The sequence below is a fragment of the Cibotium barometz genome, chromosome 17 (genome assembly GCF_041138505.1).
Source record: "Cibotium barometz isolate CiBa-2024 chromosome 17, ASM4113850v1, whole genome shotgun sequence".
Classification (NCBI taxonomy): Eukaryota; Viridiplantae; Streptophyta; class Polypodiopsida; order Cyatheales; family Cibotiaceae; genus Cibotium; species Cibotium barometz.
In genome coordinates this window covers 22,876,001-22,882,577 of record NC_141062.1, presented here as the reverse complement: position 1 = coordinate 22,882,577, position 6,577 = coordinate 22,876,001, and positions in this window count along the sequence as shown.

Below are 6,577 nucleotides of genomic sequence, written 5' to 3'. Positions count from 1 at the left end.
CTGATCTTCAACGAAGACTCCATTTTTGTTAAAGTGAATACTTGCCGGTTACTTGAAAAGGCCCCTGAGTGGATAGGGGGTGAGCGTTCTGGTTGCCAATGATTTCATAGGTACACCGATGAAGGTATGTTTGGAAATAAGGATTCAACTGGATAATTAGAGGATTATGATTAGTGACACTATGGTTTCATTAAATGATTGTTTTAAATACTGTTGAATCTGTGAAAAAGGCAATTTCATATTGGGTTTGTAAGTGGTGTGACTAGTTTTAAGCTTGGGAACTCTTTTCCCTGATACCCGAGACAACCTAACCAAATTCTTAATTGGATCCCATCATTACAGTGGTTGGACGGTTGGCTTACCCATGGGACTGGATGGGGTTAGGCTGGACTGATGGATCCCTAAATTGAGACTCAATTCTGATCTGGTTCAATAGATGAAGTAAATCCTGGATAAAAATTGTTCGATGGAAAAGAATCAACGGGTGTGCCTCTCAATGAGGAAAAAGCGTTGGTCTCTATGATCCAAGTACAATCTTTTCCCTAATCTGACTATGGGACTTACGAGTTTGGTCAGATCAGTTCAGTTAGTTAAGGCTTTTGACTACGTTAGAGAAAAGTTATCCTGGAGGAATCACCCATGCTTTTTGAGCAAGAGAAGTTCTTTCGGGGTTGGTTTTGGAAGAACTGATGGATTAGTCCCTTGTCCGGATATCCGTGGTGGGCGAGGCCCCGAGTGTGGGACCTTGTCCCGAGCACAAGAAGTGCTACTTCCGCTGCTTGCACACCTGAATTTGTTGCGCGGTGGGGATAGGGACCTCGTATTTTGGGTAGAATGGTGCAACCGGACGGTGGACTCGTAGCCTCCACTAAGGTGTGAAGAGATAACACTCTCCATCCAAGCCTGTGCAGTTGCCCTCTGTTGGTTGTACCTGTCAAATGTGTCTCTCTACTTGGCGTGGATCATCTGCCCCACTCCTCCCCATCAAGACAAGTAGGTTTTGGCTTCCCTCCCATCACAGCATTCTGCACCTTGGATCCACACAGTGATGCCATGGTTTTAACCATGACATTGTTGATCCATTGATTTGGCACTACATCACTGCGGGAGTGTACTCGCTCTTAATTTTCTCAATGATGAAGTTTTTCTGATCTTGATCCAAGAAATCCCACTTCTTTAGTGCTTCATGCACAAATTAAATTGTTAAGAGTTGGCGGATGTGCCCTTTCATCTCCTTCACTATGTCATCCGTGAGCACAGCTCCGTTGTGCACATGATACACTTTCTCTATGGATGCCATGCGAGGAGCGTAAGGACTCCTAGGTGAGTGTGTTGTACTAGTTGAGGATATGGGTGGATGCTGATGTATAGGATGAAAAGATGGAGGGGAGAAGAGAGCTTGAGCTCTTGCAAGCACACACAAACTCACAAAACCCTAAAAGAGAACACACAAGGTGAGAGGCTGAAAATCTTCTTCTTCTTCACTCAACACTCAACACACCATATACAAAGATAAGAGTACACACAATATGAAAAGATATTCAACCAAATACATACTAGGGTTCTCTATAGTGTGAACCCAACTAAATGATCTGGAGCTAACTATGCCAGTCTCTAGAATGGCTGTCACACAGCCTGTCATCCCATTGGCTGCATATCACCCATGATCTCACCAACCATACCAGTGGTGTTAGTGGGGGGCCTATCCCCAAGCAAGTCATCAGTGTCCACCGCCTCACTAGATGAGCTCGATATCTCAACACTCCCCCTCGAGCTCAACTCCATCTCATGTACACCAAGCGAAGCCCTGAATCTGCGGAGCTTCTCTGTACCCAATGCTTTGGTGAAGATGTCAGCGACCTGATCCTGTGTGCTGACATAAACAAGGTTAACGTCTCCTGCCAAAACCTTCTCTCTGACAAAATGGTAGTGGACCTCTATATACTTCATGTGAGCATGAAAAATTTGGTTTGTGACCAACTGTATACTACTAATGTTGTCACAGAAAATGACAACTTGTCTATCTACTAATAGACCCAAATCTGCAAGAAGCTTTCTCAACCAAGCTACCTCACATGCTGCCATAGCAGCACCTCAGTACTCGGCCTCTGTACTAGATAGAGCAAGTCATAGTAGCACTCCAAGTCATAGTAGCACTCACCAAAGAAAACATGAAGCCACTAGTAGATTTTCTATCTGAGATACTACCAGCCCAATCAGCATCTGTATACCCATGTACACATATCTCTGTCCCAGTTTCATAAAATAGTCCACAATGCAAAGTAGACCTCACATACCTCAGTATGTTTCTCAATGCATCCAAATGTAGCTTCCGAGGAACCTACATAAGCTGACTCACCAACCCAATAGCATAGCTCAAATCTGGCCGGGTGATCGTCATGTAGATCAAGCTTCCTACTATGCGCCTATACATAGTAGGATCCTCCAAAATCTTTCTTGAATCTGCACTCAACTTGCCATTCTGATCCAATGGCACTGAGATAGGCTTATAGCCTATCGTCGTACCATACTTGGACAACATGTCCAAGCCATACTGTCTTTGCAGTTATCCAATACCATGTGGTGACCTAATCACCTCAATGCCCAAGAAATATCTGAGCTCCCCCAGATCCTTCATCTCAAACTTCTGTCTAAGCAAGATCTTTACATCAAAGATCTCTCCATCATGGTCCCCCGTAATGATCAGGTCATCTACATAGATGACAACAAGCACAACCCCTCTATCACTGTGTCTCACATACAACGAGAAATCTGCATTGGCTACATGAAAGCCAATAGTGACAAGATATTCAAAAATCTTGTCAGACCATGCTCTTGGTACTTGTTTTAAGCCATACAAGGCTTTCTTCAACCTGCACACATGCTCGAGGTGACTAACATCCTCATAATCACGTGGCTGCAACATATACACCTCTTCCTGCAAATCCCCATGCAAGAATGCATTCTTTACATCCATTTGATGTAAAGACCATTGCTTTGACGCAGCCACTACTATCACAACTCTCACTGTTGCCATCTTGGCAACTGGTCTGAAAGTTTCCTCATAATCAATGCCATATGTCTCTGCACGTATCCTTTGGCTACCAATCTAGCCTTGTACCTGCTTATGCTTCCATCACTGTTATGTTTTACTTTGTACACTCACTTACATCCAATGGCTTTCTTGCCTTCAGGAAATTACACTAAATCCCGTCTTATTTCCATATAGTGCATCCATCTCCTCATCCATAGCTTTCTCCCAACACACATTTTCAACAGCCTCATCAATGCATGTGGGCTCTATAACCTGTACAACTTTTGCCATGTATGCATAGTGATGTGCCACATAACCATCATAGGTAAACCTCTGCAAAGGATTCTTCACTCTCCCAGATCTTTGCAACTTTGCATTCATGGCTTCCATAGCCTTCTTTACACTAGATGTTCTCATAGCTGGTATTCCAAGATCCTCATCAAGGCTCATCTCTGAGCCACTAGACTCTCCATCAACATGAGAATGCCATGCAGAAATGTCAGGCATACTAAGGGGCTCGACCACTTTCTCTTTGCCTTTATATGATGTACTAACCACATTTGCAGGACTGGTATTATGATGCAGCCTGCCACTCCATGGTCTATGAACTAAACCACTAGATGAGGACTCTCCTGGTCCACTCAAAGACTGTGCTTGCTAACTTGCATTCTGTGCAACCACATTTCCACTCATATCAGTCCCAACAGCTTCTTTTTCACTAGCATACTAGCTGCTCATCTCATCAAAAACAACATCCCTGCTTACCCTCAACTCACATGTAGCAGGGTTATAACACCTGTATCCCTTTTGCTCAAGGGAATACCCAATAAACACACATTTTTCAGCTTTTGGATCCAGCTTAGTTCTCAGCTCATCTGGCACATGCACATATGCAATGCATCCAAAGACTTTCAGATGAGACAAATCAGGTTTTCTGCCAGTAAACCTCTCCTCTGGAGTTACATCATGTATGGCTGCAGTTGGAGTCCTGTTCATGATGTAAACTATTGTAGTAATAGCCTCAGCCCAATAGGTATGCGGCATATTCTTCTACTAGATTCTTGATTGACAAGAATGTGCAATAGACAAAGGCCGTTCACACCATAGGTTTAATCTAGGTAAAGGTTTATTGTTTAAAATCTTACTAACATAGTCTTTGATGGTTTCTAATCTATTGGCAAACACCACAACAAGACAAAGCACCTACAAACGCGCACACAGACGCGTTTACTCAACTAAAAAAAAACTTACGAGCACGTCTATTTCCACGTCTATTAGCGCGTATATAGACCCATGTCTAAAGGCGCGTTCAAAAGGTAGCAAATATATGCGCCTATATATGCGCATATAGACGCACATATAGACGCGCAAATAGACAGTCGGCGAGAAATTTAAAAACAGACAGACGCATGTATAGACGTGTTTATACACGCAAACCAGACGCAGATTAGACCCGTTTATAGACGCTCAAATAGACGCATCTTGAACAGACAAACGCATATATAGACGCGCTACAGAATATTTTTTAAATTTTGTGTGCTTTAACAGAATACTGTGTATGTTGTGTATGCTATGTAGTTATAGGAATCCCATTTCCACATTGTGTAATTCAATTCTTAAAGCCAATCGCATTTTAATTAGCACTCTTGCAAGCACGTCTATAGCCGACATTAATTAAAATTCCAAATAAAACAGTACAACTCCGAAACGTTTAGTTACAAGGCATTAATTGATAGCTCAAAAAGTGCTTGTATGTACATATAGCACGAAGCTAAGCCACGTCCTGTGGCTTCAAGTACCAAAAATAAGAGGAGTGTATATACAAGAGGCACGAAGCCAAGCCAGTGGCTAAGTACAAAAAAGAGTAGCTAGCACTACTCCTCGCTCCCTTCTGTGCTCCCTTCTCCGCCTCCTTCTTCCTCGTCTTCACCCTCATCTTCTTGTGCAGGGTCCTGTAAACAAGGGACAACATATATCAATGTATGAAAAATCAAATCTTTATTTATAATATTGACATTATTTAATTACTTTCAAATACCTGGGGGGACTCTCCAGTAGCCCGGATATACTGCTCCTCAGTAATCAACCCGTCATTATAGAAGTGCCTCCATGTATCTCCTCTGCGATGGTGGCGGTGGTAGGCTGTCTCGACAGGAGTAGGGTACCTGCCCACGATATCAAGCTGGAAGATGACACAATTTGCGGAGGGGTTAGTACAAAGAAACAACCTCCTAATAAACTACATAAACAATATAATTTGAGATCGATACTTACAAACTGGGCCTCCCATGATTCAACACCCCCTGCTCCAAAATGCACGCTTCCATATCGCTCCATTTGGATCCTTCGTGCCTCCACGTGCTTTAGACTGGGTTCCTCCTTCGCTAACTTCATTGCTTTCTTCCACTCACGCTTGTGAGCGGTGTGGGGCGGCGGGCCCCTTGGTGGTTGACCTCCCTGGAGCCTGGCAAGCTCCGCTAGTGCATGCCTCTTAAGAGAAGATCTTTTATTGCTAAGTATCGAAACAATCTTTGACTTGGCCCATTTATCTGTGAACTGAACATTGGGGGGGTTAGGATACCTAGAGCGAACAGCAGCAAGGGTCTCATCAGCTAACCTCTTTGGTTGATCTTTGTAGTGAATAAAGCAATCTCTGTAATTGTTAGCAATTACAGAGCGCATGAAGGCCATGATGTCCTTCCCCCGTAAGAGAGAAAAAGAGAGACGAAAAGAGAAGCAAAGAGAGGATAAAAGAGAGAAGGAAAAAGAGAGGAAAATATAGAGTGCAATCTATTTTTTCAATCATGCTTTCCCTTTCCATCATTAATGCAATCCCCTTCTTCAATCATGCAATCCCTTTCCATCATTCATGCAATCACTTATCATCATTCATGCAATCCCTTTTCATCATTCATGCAATCCCTTTCTTCATTCATTAAAAAGAGAGGAAAAAAGAGGAGAAAAAGAGAGAAAAAGTGGGGATAAAAGAGAGGAGAAAGGAGAGGAAAAGAGAGGAGAAAGGAGAGTAGAAAAAGTGGGGATAAAAGAGAGGAGAAAAAAAGAGAAAAAGAGAGGAGGGAAAAAAAAAGAAGCAAAAAAAAACAGCGTCTATCTGCGCGTTTAACAGCGCATCTATAGACGCGGCTACCTGTTTCCAGCACAGAGTAGACGCGTCTATAGACGCACTTTTAGACGCGTTTTTAGACGCTTTCTCAAATGCGTCTATAGACGCGTTCTGACAGACATACTATTCAAAAAGACGAAAAGGACATGCGTTGCGCCCGACGTGCCCGACACAAAAACACAGTTGTTGTACAAAAACAGTCGTTTCAAAGAGAGCAAAGGACGAATCAAACGAGAGCAACTTTCAAAGAACATCAAAAAAGAAGATCAACCCTAAAGAGACTTACCTTGGATAGAGGTATGGAAGCTTCTTGTCCTTCTTCAAAGCTGTTTCTCTTTCTTCTCTTCCTTGTTCACCCTTTGCTTCTCTTTCTTCTCTTCCTTGTTCACCCTCTTCTCTTGTGTGCTTGGAGATGATTG